Genomic DNA, 18,004 nt, shown 5'->3' with positions numbered 1-18,004 from the left:
TGATCCCAGGATATCCCAATATTTGAAAAAGACACTTCCAAAAACAACAGACAAGTGCAGTGAAATGTAGTTGCAAATCAGGAAGGTGAAGCAGGTTTCTTTGCAAGTCTGTCTTTAGTCCATCCTGACAGGGATACTCTCTGCAAGCTGCAAAACGCAGGCTGCCGATGACCTCACACAAGCAGAACCTAGGCCTTTAGTTCTGCAAACACTGACACCTTTACAGAACCACACAGAATCACAGAGTCATTTAGGTTTGAAAAGACCTCTGAGATTGAGTCCAGTCTTTGATCACCACCTTGTCAACTAAACTATGGCACTGAGTGCCACATCCAGTTGAACAAAAGATTGTGACTCCATCACCTCCCTGGGCAGCCTGTCCCCATGCCTTCCACCCTTTCCATGAGGAAAGTCCTCCTGATGTCCAGCCTGGGCCTCCTCTGGCTCAAATTGAGGCCATTTCCAAAGAGGGACACCAATAAATACTGAAGTGATGAACTTAACTTGTCTCTATAAGACTGTGTCTCCTCATCTGCTCATTACATGTTTTAAGGGTAGGGGTTTTTGGCTGGTAGGACCTTTTGCCCACTTTGGTACCACTAAACATAACCAAAATTGTCTCAGCTTTCCTTTGAGTAAATTAGACTTGGTCTTCTCAAGTATAAACATTACAACAGATACCAGGAATTGTAACATTAATTAAGACACATTAAATACATTGTTTTCACTGGTGATAGTCCTGTGTGAGACTCTGGAGAAGACAACAAAATTTACCTGTGAGAAATGTATCAAAGGAGGCAAAAGCTGTGGTTGAGTAACAGCAACCTGGGGGTTTCTACAATTTAAGATCCGTAAAGGTGTGAGATCTTCAGGCAGTGCAAACTACTGTTGATGGGGCTAAAGCAGTTTGTGTAGTTTGAAAATGATCTGGCTCAAGGTAGACATCATCTTTTAGCAATTCTAACATTAAAAAACCCCTTTATTAGTTAAGCTACTCCTCAAACATCCTACTAAAAATGAAGTCTATGATTGAACAAACCTTGGATGAGCTGATCTTTACAGGAGTGTCAGGGCACAAAAATGGCCTTCTGCTCAGTGTAACTGGAGTATAAATATCCTCATATCTTACTCTTCCCTGACAGATAACTAATTATTAAGTGAAATACACTGACCCACAGCCCTGGAACCAAAAACAGAGAATACAACCCCATGATCTTTATTCTGGGATGAGCACACCTAAAATCAGTGCAACCTCAGGTTATTTTGTATGTAGAATATCAGGGTCTTTTAAAATGAAAGCCACATTTAATATAAGAGACAAGAAACACTCTACATCCCTCCTTTCAAGTTGCTTAAGGACAGGTGAGATGTTTTTATTCACACCCATTTACCTTCTCTGCTTGGCTGTATTCAGAGAGATGTGCCAGCTAGCAGTACCAGGACATATCTCACTGGAAGATCTACTTTGCTATCAGGGCTACTTATTGTCCAACACCCTTTTCCCTCCAGAGCCCAGCAGATGAGATATGCCTGCCCTGTGCTCAGCAGACTTCCGTTATTGGAGCCCCATCTCTGATCAGATGGCATCTCACGAGCTGCCTCCTGATTGCCTGTGCTACACAAATCTCTTTGCTTCCTTGAGGCTGTGGGAGATGGAGGATTGTCCACTCTGCTCAGCTGAAAGCCTCTGGACACAAACCAGCTGCATGGAGAACCATCACTTTTACACAGATAGATGGTCAGAAGCTGCTGGAGGCTGGAGTCCAGAACCACTTTGTTACCAGTGATTTATGTGACATCCATAATTTCTAAAAGCCAGCTGCTTCTAAAACCAGCTACAGACAAAGAGGCCAGGCTCTAATCTTTGTTATGTCAGTTTATCTCTGCAGTTACTCCCACTTTACACCAGGTAAGCAGAGATCAGAATCTCGCTCTGTCTCGCTTTGCCTGGACCATAAATAAACCCATTAGGGTTTGTCCTGATGATGTAATGCAATACCCCACATCTATTTGTGTCACTGGAATTGCTGTGGGGGCAGCCAGAGCTGGGATTAGATAATTCCCATGTTTTTCACACAGGGAAAATGAGACTTTTATTCCTAGCCCCTATCCCAGCATCCCAGTGTCTCTTAACTCCCAGCTCCAGACAGCTGCTTGACTGTGGCTCCAAATGTGGTGTTAGGAGCAAACAACTGGCATACATCCTGCCCACTGAGCCTGGAAAATCCCAGAAGGAGACAGCATGGGCAATTACCATTCTCTGAGCTGAAATGTCAGCTACCTTCAGTTTCTATCAACCATTAGGACTAGGAAAAGGAAAACCTACTAGAGAATCTACGTAATACCTATATGTAGAGTTCCTTGATTTATATCCAAACATGAAATACTGTTGCTTCCCATCATATACTTGTAAATCAGAGCAGTGTTTACTGAATTTTTTTCTGAAGGTCCTGGATTGCTGTAAACCAGTGTGAATCTCAGCTCTCATATTCCAAGACAGTAATATTCTGTCCTTCAGCTGCAGAGAAAACAGACTGAGTGAAGACTACTACTGCAAAAGAGTAAAAAAAGGAAATAAGAACCCAAAATTTAAGCAGTGCAGGATTTGGGAAACCCTTGGAATGGGAAGCAGTGTCCATGCAACCTCTGTCACTCTCATATGCACTCATATTCACCTCCCAAACTGGGGCACAGCAGCCCTTTGCCATGCTGTGATAATGTGGGAAGACAGATGAAATTGAGGTGCACCAAGAGACTCAGCAGCTCTTTAGAGACTGCAGCCCTCACTGAGTTTGCATCAACACTTGTGGCTTTCGATGAATCAGCCACCAGTAACTCTGCTAGAGAAGCCAGAACAAAGCTCTGCAACTACCCTGGGCACAACTTTTGCAATGGTCTCAGAGAAGGAACATAACAACCCTTCCTGGCCCAGCCCCTGTGGACAGCCCATACAAGAGCAATAAAAGAGGCATCCTGTTGGGATGCTTCCATCCCAGTGTCTTGCCTGCAGGCAGTGCCCCGTCTTCTTGTGCTACAGCTATGTCTGGTGCCCTGCCAGCTGCAGGGAGGGCCCCTCTCCCTCTCAGGGTCTTCTGATCCCAATTCTCCAGCTCACAGCTCTCCCACTCTGATGCACAGCTGGCTGCTGCCTCTGTTCCACTGCTCCTGCTCCCCTGCAGTTCCCACTGACTGGGGCCCCTTCTGCCTGGAGATAGTTGGAAATTGGTCATCAGGAGCAATTCAGAGCAGGAAGACTGGCAGAGATGCAGCTCTGGGCTGCTGGAATATTCCCACTGGACATGGGAGAAGCAGTTTAACATCTTTCCTATAAAATTGCCCAAATCACAGAGCCCAAATTAGTCCTTTTAACCCCGTGCATACATTCATAGACCATAGAATCACAAAATCAAAGAATCATGGATTGAGTTGGAAGTTCATTCAGTTCCAGCCCCACTGCCTTGTATAGGGATACCTTCCATTACTGCAGGTTGATCAGAGCCCCATCCAACCTGCCTTTGGATTTTCTTCAATTTCTTCAACTTCCTTCAACTGCCAGGGATTAGGCAGCCACAGCTTCTCTGGAAAACCTGGGCCAGGGCCTCACCACCCTCACAAGGAACAATTTCTTCTTCATATCCAACCTAAACCTTCTCTCTGTCACTGTGAAGCCATTCCCCCTTGTCCTGTCACTGCAGGCCCCTGTCAAGAGTCTCTCTCCATCTTTCCTGTGGGCTCCCTTCAGGCACTGAAAGGCCACAATGAGGTCACCCCAAAGCCTCCTCTTCCCCAGGCTGAACAATCCCAATTGTTCCCTCAGCCTTTCCTCCCAGCAGAGCTGCTCCATCCCTCTGATGCCCTTGGTGTCCCTGCTCTGGCCTGGCTGCAGCAGCTCCCTGTCCTTCCTGTGCTGGGCCCAGGGCTGGATGCAGCTCTATAGGTGGGATTTCACAAGGATTTCTCAGTCTTGTCCATGAGTGTGACTGTCCAGCTTTATGAATGAATAATGTCACTGTTAGGTTGACTCACAGGAAGTTGACTGAAACTGTTGTAATTTGTTAAATGCCAATCCTTTCTGATCATCTCCCAGCAATTAGAGCTACCCTTCATTTACACATCAGCTGGTTCATAACAACATCAAAATGGGAAGGTGAAGGATATAACATTTTTAGTTAATTCAAATGCTTGGGTGAAACTCATGACTATTTTTTGGGAATGCAGTGTGATTTAGAAGTAGACATTCCTTGAAATAAGAAGAATGTGTCATAAAGAACACCATCATAATTGTACAGCATTGGCTTATCTCAGCCATCAAAACAAAATCACTCTCACAATCCATGACAGAGCTTTATACAACTATTAAATTATTAGCCCTAATACAGCTCTATTACAATTGAATAGTCTTGTAAGCTCATAGAGGATACAGTTTCCTGGCACTGATGAATCACCACAGAAGCCAGGAATATACTTCCACCAAAGAGGAATACCTTTCTCCACATGGTGATATGTAGTGAGACTGTTTACAGATCAAGGGGCTGGACCACATGAGCTTAAGAGCAGAACCAGATACCTTCAGGTAACATTTAATATTAAATTCAGAAATCTGAGGCTGAGGGAAGGGTTTGAAGAGCTGTTGTCCATTCATGCCACATTACAGGTGTTTGCAATGCAAGGCTCAATTTTCTTTCTATTTTCACTGCTGTAAAAATAACTTGTGTTCCAAGGTCCTTGGAAAATTTTAATTTTCAATGTAAAGGCAAACTGGTTACACATCAGTCACTACTTTGAATACTTTTGTCAAATCCGTCAATAAAACTTTATTCTGACAAGTGACCATCCCTGACCTCAAGGTAAATTCCCTTAATGGTCATTAAGATGACCTTAATTCCTAGTGATGGAGTATTATATTCCAAAGCAATTGACACCTAGTTAAAATCTAAATATCAAGAGAACGTTTCACTTGATTTTGTTCATGTATTCTGTATTTTTTTTCCCAATTCAAATGCTTTAGCAGAAAGAATATATATCTAAATTTAATTCAGAAATGTTTCATTTGCACTTCTGTCACATAACTACAAACCTTCTGCTGCCTTGTGTGAGAGAGAGGCAGCTGAGTCCAACAGTTCTTATGGACATTTTGCCTTTGACTGCACAAAACAACAACCAAAATACTTATCAAACTCATAACAACTCCTCCCAAGAATACTGGGAAATCAAAAATCTACCTGTGAGTTACAGCTATAATTCACCCCCAAGGATCCAGATGGTGTTCAAATAGCTGAACCCAAGAAGGCTCCATGCATCAAAAATTTCCTACTGGGGAGGGAAAAAGTGTTCAGAAAGATTTTTTAATTAATTAATATATTTGAATTAATTCATAAAACTGTTTTTATGAATAAATCTATTTTATTCATAGTTTGACAGGCAATATTCAAATATTTATGCTGATCACAGAAGAAGATCAGATTTCTTTTTAAATCTGCCAGAATGTTTGTGTCGCTCCACAATTTTTCTCAGTTTTGCCATTTGGTAATAATTTGAGCAGGTATGCAACAGAAAAAGGTGCTCATTACTCATGGAGTTCAAAGGGAGTGCCCACCTGCCTCACATGGAATCCCCACCTCATGCCACTGCCCTCCAAACCAGCACTTGAGGCTTGAATGGCTCTCCTGGCAGATTGCTGGGAGTCTTCCCTTTGGATCCCCAAGTGTGCAGCAGCCAACTGGCCTGCAAGGAGCAGCAGAAAATGGTTGAGATAAAGCAAGCCCCCCCAAAGTTTGGATGGCTGTCTGAATGCTGGCTGCTTCCATGAGGAATAATGCTTTGTGCGGGGAGAGAGTTGGTGCTAATGACCCCTGCTCAGGAGAGCATTTAAACTGAGGCTTAACTCCCTCTCTATTCAGGCTGGCACTTATGTCTCAGTGTAAGTGCTCTGCTGAATAGACTTTTTTCCCCTGAATCGGGGCCAATTTCAGTTCATCATCCCTGAGGAACAGATGCATTCTTTTCCCCCTTTCTGACAAATGTGGAAAAACATGTAGCTAATATTTAACGTGGCAGAGGGGACATTCTGGGTTAAAAAGAGGAAGCTCCTGGCTTCCTATCAGCACACCTGTGTTCCCCCAGGTCTCAGTGGTACTCAGTTCTCGCAGATGGATGGTGGAGGTCAAAATCCATTACCTTGTGAAGCAAAAGGATGTGTCACATCAGGCTGGGTTAATGGGGAACAACACCTCCTCCTAAATCCATCTTTGCATTAGTAGGAAGCAGGAATTTGGTTTTTTTCAAAATACTTTAAGACTCAGGGGGGAAAGGGCTCCAAAAAGCAAAATATTATTAGTCATTATTCAATGTGTTGTGCCTGAATATCCCACATAGACACAGTGGTAAGAACTTACCTCACCTCCTAAGGCTCAACCATGGCCTTAGGGATAGGGGATGGAAGGAGATGCAGGAACTTCACTCATCATAGAATCACAGAATGGCTTGGGTTGGAAGGGCCCTTAAAAGTTTATTCAGTTCCAACCCTCTGCCATGTACAGGGATACCTTCCACTGTCCCAAGTTACTCCAAGCCCCTTGCAACCTGGCCTGGAACGCTCCCAGGGACAGGGCAATCACAGCTGCTCTGGGCAACCTGTGCCAGAGTCTCACCACCCTCACAGGGAAGAATTTTTTCCTAATATCCAATCTAATCTCACTCTGTACTTGGGCATGAGAATAGGCATATTTCTGTCATAGCTCATCCCAAGGAAATAAAAGGGACACTGAGACTTTTGACTTTGTGGGGGCACTGGTGATGCTTCCACAGTACACACTGCAGCTTGCACAGTCCTGGCAAATCAAATGCTGTTTATATTCAGCACAAAGCAGGGGAGGACGGAAATAAGACTAATTAAAAGTTTTCTAGGTGGTAAACATGATGACTAGAATTCATGGAGCAGGTGTCTCTCCTGCTGGAAAAATGATATCTGATGTCTTTAGCCCCAGTTCAACTCATAAGCACCCCTGTCACTAAGATGCCAAAAACAGGTCAAAATTTCATTGAGCTCATTATTCCCACGGGAAGGAAGAAGATGGGGAACATGAGGATGGTGCCTCTAAGGTCCCTGGAAGTGTAGGGCTAGAAAAGCTTTGGAATCTGTTGCAGGAAGCCTGGAAAAGTGAAATCCATATAGAACGATGACAATGTTCTCATTACAATCAACATATTTCACAAGATTCTGCTATGTAAATACAGCAAGTGCTTTTTTTCCTCCACACAGGGTGCAGCTTGCAAAGCCTAAGGAATTTCTCGTTGCATTTTCTCATATATGATCTTGCAGCCTTCCTTTCTCTTTCATATTATAAACATATTATTACAAACAGGCAGTGAATAGACCTTTTTTCCTTCTTCTTGCATTACATTTTAAAAAAATGAATTGTTATCTGATTTAATGATATGATAAGCTTTAAAGTTCCCCTGGGAAGCTACCACAGCCATACTGATTTACATAAGCATTTTCCTACACATAATACAGCATGCAAGCTCTCTGATCTCATTATTCATTAGAAAATTAATGATAACTCTCAAATGTGAAAGCAGAGCAGTTCTGCAGAGAGTGCTGGAAATTGGCTAGTTCTCGACGCGGTAGTCATTTTCAATTTACTGCCTTGAAAAAAAGATGCTTTTAAGCAAATAAAAGGGTGCTGACATCAAACAGATACTTGTCTTGCTGCCAGGGAACGAGATGCCTTTTAAGGCAGGAAGGTGGGACTTGAGTGATGTGAATAGGAAGAAAAGAAAACAAGCCAGTCAGAGTTAAGCAGCTCTAACCCATTCATGAAAAATGTCTAGGCTCATTTCCTCATTGCCAGAGGTCTTTTTTGCTTAAATTCTAAAGCCCGTGCTCTGTTCTTGCCAATAATAAATAGCAGCCTGTTGTTAGAAAAAGTGCAAACTATGGAGGTTTTTTTAAGTGCTTTTCCCCAAGCTACACAAATTGTGACATCTCGTAGACCGAGAGACAATGTTAATAAACCCCTCAAAACTTTGCTAATAATCATATCCTGAAATGGAGATTGTTGGGGAATTAACCACGGCATATTTACCACTGGGGAGCAAGAGCTGATAATCAAGGGTGGTGTGGATTGCCATATGACTGACCAGATTAAGATCTGATTTTTATCCTGGCTCTATTTAGATGATGGGAGCAGCACTGGGAAAGGATAACTCTGCTCTGCAAATCTGAGTTTTGGATATGACTAACAAACAGGATGCTTATTTCTGTCGCTGTAGTAACACAACTGTCAGGGCAGTGGGAGGCAAGGGGAGCTCTCACTGCACAGTATCTCAAAGTGCAACACCTTTGTGTTCATCTATTCCAGCAAGATGGATGAAACCTGTGCCTGCTGCTTCTTGAAGCAGATATAATCTTTCTTTGTGAGATTTTATTGCTGTTTTTTAATGTAATTCATAGCTCAGATAGCAACAGAAATTGCTCTGGGGTGTGGTAGAAAAGGGATATTAGACATGCACTGCAACATCCTGTTTTGGAACTAGTTTAGTATGAGGCTCACAGGCTCAGCATTACAAAATTCTGCACTCAAGCTGTCACTTGCCAAATTTTTTGCACATTAGTTTTGTTTTTTTCTTTCCTGTGATCAGTAGCAACATAAAAGGAAACATCTGGTTCTGCAGGGTCCAAATTAGGGGATGCCATAGCAAAAACACTCCAAAGTAACATCAAATTTGAAATAACCAGGCAGCATGAGAATTCGTGCCATTTACAAACTCTTCCAGTAGGGAACCAGAAATCTGGGAATTCCACCAGTACAGAAATAATACCACTATTGTATTAATTACTTCATTAATTAATTGTATTAACGTTTTCACCACATCTTTAACCATTATAATTTCCAACAAATAATGAAAATTAATTAATTAATTAATTAAATTAAAATTAAACAATGACAATTAATTAAAATAAAAATCATCCAGTTATAGGTGTCACCTGAGTGTCAGCTGCAGTTTAGAGGACAAGACTTTTACACTTTTTCTGAATTGAGTTAAATATCCCCCAGGGGAAGAGATGGTTCTGTCAGACATCACTATGGAGGTCTAATCACAGAGTGGTCTGGGTTGGAAGGGACCTTAAGGATCATCCAGTCCCACCCCCTGCCATGCACAGGGACACCTTCCACTATCCCAAGTTTCTCGAGCCCCATCCAACCTGGCCTTGAACACTCTCAGGGATGAGACATCCACAATTTTCCAGGCAACCTGTGCCTGGGCCTCACCACCCTCGGAGGGAAGAATTTCTTCTTAATGAGGATACATGTTTGGTGTTTAGATTAAAATCTCTGATGGGCCTTTATTAATAATAAGAGCTATTTGGCTGAAATATCAAGACACATTTGCAGAGAGAAGAAGAGATTTCCAGTCTGGAAGGAAAGGAAAATCTTACTTGTCCTTATGTGATTCATCAGCTGCAAGACTCTGGTATGGAACCCCTCAAATCTGCACTAGAAATTATTGAACACAAAATAAACTCCTCTTATTGACAGCATAAATCTGTATAGCCTCCAGTCTTGCAGCTAAGAGCAATGTGATCAACACCTACAAATATCTTTATGGTCCAGAAAAGCAAAGGAAGTATCCCAACAAAAACCACTGCATACAGAAAGTCAGGATAGCCATGAGATGCAAAGTAACTTTGCAATATTTTACAGTAATAATTTCCCAATATTTTGCAGTACTTTATACAAATATTTTCCTTTAATTTGCACTTCTACAAACCTTTGAGGCTGACAACACTGAAAGCAGCAGATTTGATCTCCTGTACCACTCCTCCCTTCTGCTAACATGGGTCTTTCTGCAGCCAGGTGAAATGTCCTGGGGAAATGAAAAAAAAAAATACTATTTTTCTTTAATGTGTTTAAGTCAATTTTTTCCCTTACTAATCCAGACCAGAGAAAAGGAGTGGCCAGCAGACACAGAGCAAGAATGGGGCTGTTTCTTTAGGCAGCAATGCTAGGTGATTTTAAATGTCTGTCAAACCACACACTGCCTGGGCAGCTACTGGTTCTATAATGGGACCAGTCAAACAATGATGATGGCCCTAAATGGAGCATCATAGGTAAAGATGCTCCCAGGACTAGTGAAACTTCTAAACTAGTGACTTCCAGAAACTCTAGAAGTCTCACTGAGTAACCACAAATTGGAAATGGCAATCGCAGGTGCCTGGATGACAGGGGAGAAAAAAATGCCCTGGTGAATGAAGTAGGGTACAGAAAAGGTATAGGTAGCTTCAGAGAACCTCACTTGTGTCCTAAAAGACCTAAAGACCTGAAGCTAAACTGTGCAAGATAACCTTTAAGATATGATATGACCCTGAGCAGATGACCTAGAGATGTCTGCAGCTGAGGAAAATCTCATTGAGATCTCATTCCACAAAGTGGCCCAATGAAAATGGCTAATTGCAGACTGGAGAAAATCCTAGAGGACAACTAAGGTAGTGAACTGAGTCAAGGATGCTCTGAAATCGGAATCTTGTCTTTTTTCTAGGAGTTTCAAAATGCTCCAAACCTCTAATCAAGTACCAGATGTGGGTTTCCTACAATGGGCTTCTCTCTGTTCCTTGTAGGTGGAATTTGCAGCTAATGCAGGGGAATCTGGTAAATCCAAAATATGGCTTGTCCAGTAAACATGGACAAACCCTTGGGTGACCAGAGCCCAAAGCAAGATGGAAAATTGAAGGCAGTGGGGTAAATTTCTCACCAAACTACAGCCATCCTCATCCCAGTTCTTGTGGAGACATTTGTTTATGGAAATGTGTAATGTCTTTGGCAATGGGCAAGCCATGGAGAGACACTGACACAGGGTAAACACAGAGTGTCATCCTCCTAGCTCAGCCACCAAGTTGGGAGTGTGGGTAGCAATGCATTGCTGTGGGCTACACTTCTAAGATGGGTGCCAAATTCCACAATTCTGCTTCTAAAAGCAGGTACTTAGGAATCTAAAAATAGGTCTGCATAATTATCCTTTGGAAAGCAGTTTTTAAATTGTGCAGCTGACACTTGGGAATTCCAAGTGGCTGATCAAACTGAATAGAAAACTGTAGCTATAAAGTGAATGAGCCACCAGACTATATTGAAAAGACCAGCTTATTATGACGAGAAAAGCCAGTAGCACTTTTCCCATGATCACCAGCACTCTCATTTCCACAGCACAAAGTCCAGTGAAGATGAGAAATTAGTCCAGTATCTCACATCTGGGTAGTGCCCTGTTCTGTATTTTCCTTTGTGTTTTTATCAGACTTGATTTTTATTTCAGAGGGATGTGTGAAGTGTGTAAGGCAGGCTGTGTATCCAGGAAGCTATTAACCACAAAGCTCTGATTCCAGGGGAAAGAGAAGAGGGGAAAATTCCTGGAAATCAAGATTTAGAAGAAAAATGGTGTAGATATTAGTTGAAGAAATGAAAAGGTATTGCTATAGGAATTACACTGAACAGAATAAAACTCTGGGCGTGGAAGTTTATATTCAGGAATCTCACCAAAATCTCTCTTTCAAGGCAGATGCACATGGAAAGTGTGTGCCACGCAAACAACAGAAGTTGAACTGTAGCATTAGAACCATAGAGTTGCTTAAAAAAATAACAAAAATCCAAGATCAGGTTTAGTGTTGCCATTCTTGATGGGATCACTGCTTTAAGAATCTTCTTGCCTTGAGTATCATTGGGGAGCCATCACAGGTGTGTGAGCTAACACAAAGCTGAACAGCAGCAATGCACAACACCTGACACAACGTAAGTCCTGCTGGTACAGGACTGACCTCTCAACAGCTTGAACCAAGGAGGTGAGATGACATAATCCTGACCTTGGTGTCTTGTGGAGGGATATTTGTGACCTGATGTCACATATCCTAAAGCAAGATTCATCACAGTGTTAAACTACAACCAGAAATTCATCATTTCAGATGAGATGAATAATGGAGACAGTTTTTCGTTTCAGAGCAGGGACGTATAAGAGAGATCAGAACACCCAAACTAGGAGTCCATGTTTGTGTCTGTTGACTGGTGACCCTGCCCATGGCAGGGGATTGGAATGGGATGATCTTTAAAACCCTTTTCAACCCAAACCACTCTGTGATTTGTTGGCTCCAAGGGAAGCCTACACAGCAAGCTCATAAAGATGCATAAACACAGGCAAGACCACTGTAATTCCCACTATTTCCTTTAGGTATCCATAGCCCCAGTGTCCAGTCTCATCTGGACACTTCATGGTAGATGAGCTGAATCCTGACTTGAATTTCCAGAGAAATGTGGTATTCTATAAGACTTTTTCTGCAAATCATATAAACTTCTCCTTCCTTGGCTCCCAGAAGGTTTTTCTTCCAGCTGTGACTCTACTAGTACCAGGCAGCTTGGGGTAGAGATATTCCAAAGAGGAAACAACACCTAATCCAATGGTCCTAGTCTGCTGTGGACCCCGTAATAACAAAACTATGACCTAGATCTGAAGCTCATATTTTGGGACAGAGAAGATGAAGAAAATTTACAGTCTTCTCCACCAGATCTGTGCAGGAGGTGAAGTGTAAAAGGTGCCTTATCCTTTTCTTCTCTTCCTGTCTGCAACCTAAGAAACACCCAGTATTTTTTTTCCAGTAGACATGCCAGTATTAGTTCATATAATTCCAAATGTACCTATGATATATTTAGATGCATATTGTATTATTTTTATAAAACATTTTTCACATTTCACTGTGAAAGTTTATGCCATGTAGCAAGATGGAGTGCACCATGACTGCTCATTTCATGTGACCATTAAATAATGTGTAAGGACACAAGCACACAGCAATGGGAGAATATTAAGTGCAATGCAAAGTGATGGATCTCAGAAAAAGAGGAGTCTTGGAATGTTTTAGTATGATCAAACACCTTCTATACTGGAACAAATGCTATTTTTTTTCCTTTAAAAAGAGTTTTCTTTTTGTAGTTCAGAAAGGCATATAAAAAGTAAATGCTTTTTTTTTTAATTCCTCTAAGTTTGAACAACTCCAAATTATACTTTTAAGATTAGTCTGTGTCAAAATACTTTCATTTTTATAGCATGGAGATCTGGAGTCAATCGAACATTCAGTGCAAACTTGCCATGTCCTCAGTGATGGAGGTTATGGAGTCAGACCAGCAGTTCTTTCTGGACAATGTGGAACACCAGAAACCCACAGCTCTCCCTCTTTTCTCATCACATGCTTCTCCTCACTGGTTTTAAGGACTAATTCTATTAGGTGAATCTTAGAGAATGTGCTGGGAGGCCTGAAAACTTGGAAAACCCTTGAAGCCAACAGTCAGGGCATATCTGTGTCAGCGCTGTGCCTACAGGATTTCATGGCATCAGATTCCCAAATATATCCATGGAAAAGGCCTTTCTCTGAAAAATGCCCTTTCTTTGAAAACTTTTGCTCTTTGAAGAGGACTCCTGAGCTTGTCCCTTCCTTTGGAGCCAGTCACAGCTGCGAGTGTGTTGAACAGCACCATACCCCAGCAGACTCTGTGTCCAAGCAGGGCACTGATGGCAAACCAGGACGACACCAGCAGAGCACACCCGGGTGCTGGCCCCTGACCAAGAACTAATCCCACCCTGAAAGTGCACAATGACAAAACACCCTGCCTTTTAAAAGGGCCTTCTACACAGCCTTGGGCTGGGCCATATGGACATCATCAAAGCAGCCTGGGGAGCCTTTAGGGGTCCCAAAACAGCCTACCTCTCACAGTGCTCGGCCAACACAACCTTCACATCAGAGACATTCACTTCTCTGAGCAGAGTTGCTAGAACTGAAGGGGAAGCTGAAATTACCCTTTTCCTAGAGAATTAGTCATATGTGGAGTAGCTGAAGGGGCTGGGGGTGTTTAGGGGAGATCTTCCCACTCTCCACAACTCCCTGACAGGAGGGTGCAGACAGGCGGGGGTCAGGCTCTGCTCCCAGGAATCTATTACCAGGACAAGGGGAAATGGCCTCAAGCTGCACCAGAGGAGGTTCAGGCTGGACATCAGAATGAATTTCTTCATGGAAGCGGTTGCGAAACTTTGGAAGGGGCTGCCCAGGGAGTTGGTGGAGTCACTGTCCCTGGAGGTGCTACATGACAGGCTGTAGCACGGAGTGCTCAGGTCTGCTTGACACAGTGGTGACCAGACAGTTGGATTCAATGATCTTGAAGATATTTTCCAAATTAAATGATGCTGTGATTGTGTTTTACAGTTCCTTATGATCTACACCTCGCCTGACACCTGTGTTCTCTTATCTCAGTGTGATACACCTGCACAGCACTGCATCCCATGATGCTGGCCTTTCCAAGACTCCTGTGCAGGGATGAAGAGCACTGCAGCACCAGCACCACCCAGGCACTTTGGCACAAAAAGCTGGGAAGCCGAAGCAGTAGGACTTGTCACATGGAATACAGGTGACTACATTAGATTGCTTCTTACCTCTCTACAGCCCACAGTTTTGATGAAAACTCTTATCAAGCCCATGGCAAACATTCACTGACTGCTGTGATTTGCATAGTGCCCTTGTAAAACCCTTTTTGTGCTCAGTTTGGCAGAGTGGAGTTTATTGGTTTCAGCCACAGCAGCAATAAAACCTACACACTTTTACATAATGCCGCTGGTGGACATCACATCGTTAACATTAATTGTGTTTCTAAGCATCAGGGGCACAAAATCTTACAAGAGGTGGTAATTAGTGGGGGTTAGATCATGCCTTAATTTGTTGCTTAGTGCACCCATGAAACTGGTTCCTTGGGACAGATGAGAGAGGAAAAGAAGTAACTGGGAAAGATGTATCCCAAACTTTTATTCCTGTGACTATTGGCTGAAGCCAATCAAAATACCCACATCAGTAGCAGACTTGTGAAATTGGTTTCTTCCTTTTGATTAAATTGCCTGGAGAGGAAGGTAAATTACAGGATGATAATCTCGATTACCCAAAACCAGCTGCTTCTCCCCAGTACTTCTCATTTTGGCTATTTTCACAAGGTTTCTTATCTCCACAGCAAGCAGTGGGAGCTGGGAACAAAGACAGCCAGGCAAGCTGATGGTACTGTTGTTTGCCACTCTGAAAGCCCAGCTGATAGCTCATAGCACATCGCCTCAGAAAAAGACCGGCAAGCCTGGGAGTGTTTGCCTCCACTGCAATTCAATCAGGGTGCCTTGCAGCTCGAATTGCTACTATTTTGTGGGTCACTACCTCCTCCAATATTCTGTGTGCCCTCTCTTGTTTTCTTTTCATTTGCTATGCAGGCTCGCAGACCTTCCTGCTAGGTTTCACTTGGGAGGCCCAGAACCCCTGTTCTGCAAATCCTAACAGGACCTTGATGGATGTTAATGTCTCTGCCTTTCATATCGTTTTACCAGTGAAACCTTTGATCTATCAGCAGTCTTTATATCAATGCAGTCATTGCATAAAATGGAGAATATGACAAAAATACCTGTTGTCTTAGCATTAGCAGGGTATTTCCCCCACCCTTCATAAAAATACAGTGCTGGGGAGTTTAGTTTAACCTCCAGCAGCCAGATGTGCCATGAGGGTAGAACTGGGAGCAAAAACTTCTTTTTTTCTTTTTTTTTAAGCAGTCTGGTAAAGGAAGTTGTAAAGCAACAAGTACTGTACATTATGATTCAGAGCAGCAAGGGACAGCTGGAGAGACTTGATTGGCTCCAGCCCAATGAAACAGAGGCTTCTTGTGACCAGCTGCTGTGCTGCAGCATGAATGACAAGGGTAATAATTGATTACTAACTGGCAGCTCAAAAGGAAGAAAGAATTAACAAGAGTGATGAGGTGCTTTACAGCTTGGTAACTGTAAAATCAGTGGAACAATTAGGGGGAAAAGAAAGGGGTTTCACTTCTTACCTTAGCGTTACAAGGACAGTGCTAGTTAGTGTAAATCGCATGACAAGCAAGACAGAGGGGCAGGTCAGTGAGGAATATGGGGGCTTTGCACACCCACAGGTCCCACAGAATCATTCAGCAGATTTGCTGGGGAGCAGCTAAAACCCCATCAAAAGCATCCAGGCCATGCCAATTACATTGGTAGGCAAAGCAAGGTCTCTGAGGCACCAGCCGTAATATCATAGAAGGGCTGAAACCTCCAGCAAATGGTGCATTGTGGCAGACCAACCCTTAGCCTTTCAGTGGGTGCTCGATGGCACATACACTCTTTCTGCCCTGAGAATAAATGCATGCCTTTTTCTTTTTCTTTTCCTTTTTTTTTTTTTTTTCCTTTTTCCCTATTCTTGTAAATGGCTTTTGTGTTTACCAGTAAATGCACTGGATGCATTGTCGCTACACCTTTCTTCAAGGGGCTTGCACTGACCTCATGCTCTGGGCCATGTAAAACCTTCTGGCCACTGAGAGCCAGGCACTGCCCCTTTTTCATGCAGAGTAGCACCTCACTTTGGGCCAGATCATGGCCAGCATGCCAATGCAAGGAGTAAGGGATCATAACGTGTCCCGTGTCTTGCTTCTCACACACAGGGGAATAATAGCCTTGTGCGGACTATGCCCTTTCCTTAGCCCAAGTGGGAAGAAGGGAGAACTTGATGGATCCTTCATTTCCTTTCCCAAGGCATCTGGCAGTGAGAGGCGTGTGCTGTGCCAGCTCCAGACCCGTCACGCTTTGCTCCCTTCCCAGAGCAGCAAGGAGACAGGTCTGTCCCAGCGGTAGCTCAGCAGTGGGTGGCTCCATTCCTGGGGCTGAAGCACGAGGTCTGGTCTAGCTCCCTGTGAGCAGAGCTGAGAAAATCAATGGGACTAATCATGAGGAAAGGTAGCATTCAGCAGGAGTAAAGCTGGCAGCCTCTGCTCTGACATATGGAAAATGCTCTTCTAGCTGGTCAAAGCCTCTTCAGCCCAGCCCACCCTCAACCCCCTCCCCTTCCACTCCAGAATCTGCCATCTTTGTGCTTATGAAGTAGCTTTTTACCCATGGCAAGGGCAGACACCTTCCAACTAACAGTTAATAAGATTTATCTCTCCTATCTTTGCCTCTTTAAAAGCTATACAACCAATCCAAACTGGGGGTTTAGCCATCTTCTATGGCCACTAAAAAAGCCGTCCTGCCAGAGCTGAATTCTTATTACCTGCCTAAAATGACTGCTCGAGGATGGTGCATCATCCACTTCTCACAATGGGCTACCAGCTTGCCTCAACAACTAGTAAGGGGCCGATTTTGATTTTTTTGAAGTACAAAGACAGAGAATAGACACTGCTGTAGCCTGTTCAGGGTCTTAATCTGATCTTTGAGAGCAGTGAAGTAAAGAAGCAATGCATGAAGGCAACTGGGATTGGTTCCACTCTGCAATCAGAAGCACCAACACCTTGGGCTGTATGGCAGGGAGGGCAGTGGGCTCAGGTTGCTGCTGTGGCATTCCACCATCTTGAAAGGCTGCCATGACAGAGGGAAGCTGGGCTGCTCCAGGGCAGGGGGAACTGGGGCTGTCCTTGCTCCCACTGAGTGGAGCATTAATGGGACAAATTTCAGACAGAGGAGAGGGCAGTGGAGCTCAAGATGTAAAAATGCAAATGGTACCAGAGGCATGTCTTCATCAGTTCACCCTTGAAGACTCTCCTAAGGACTGCAGAGGGAACTTTACTAGAAAGTCTACCAAAAATTCAAGGCCTGGGGGTGGGTTGGCAGGTCTGGGGTTTTTGTTATTATATACACAGTGCAAAAATGTGCTTGACTAATCTAAACCTTGTGTTGCTTTTTTATATGGCTAGAGCAATTATAGCTGAGAAAAAACCCCACACATCACCCAATATGGAAATACGTTTTTTTCATGTTTGACATTTTTACATTTTTACTGACAGGGCAAAGCCTATGATTTAATCGGTCTCCATTTCCCATAACTTCTGAGAAGGGACTGGCCCCTCCTCCACATTTCTCAAAGGACTTATGATTAGAAAGAAGGCCATGAAAAACCCAAAGGACCTGACTCCATCTATCATATAACACTGTTGAATGAGGG

At 43.3% G+C, this 18,004-nt stretch overlaps 1 long non-coding RNA gene across 1 annotated transcript in view; it reads right to left on the bottom strand.

Annotated features, from left to right (window-relative positions):
• Positions 1–18,004, bottom strand: part of LOC107205140 — a 68,086-nt gene that overhangs the window by 18,106 nt on the left and 31,976 nt on the right. Inside the window, exon 4 of the long non-coding RNA XR_001521860.2 lies at positions 9,775–9,870. This is a non-coding gene — a long non-coding RNA (uncharacterized LOC107205140). The remainder of the gene's footprint in view (positions 1–9,774; positions 9,871–18,004) is intronic.

Source organism: Parus major, chromosome 1A (genome assembly GCF_001522545.3).
Source record: "Parus major isolate Abel chromosome 1A, Parus_major1.1, whole genome shotgun sequence".
NCBI classification, from domain to species: Eukaryota; Metazoa; Chordata; class Aves; order Passeriformes; family Paridae; genus Parus; species Parus major.
The sequence above is the reverse complement of the archived record's forward strand: the minus strand, read 5'-3'. Positions and strand labels throughout refer to the sequence as shown.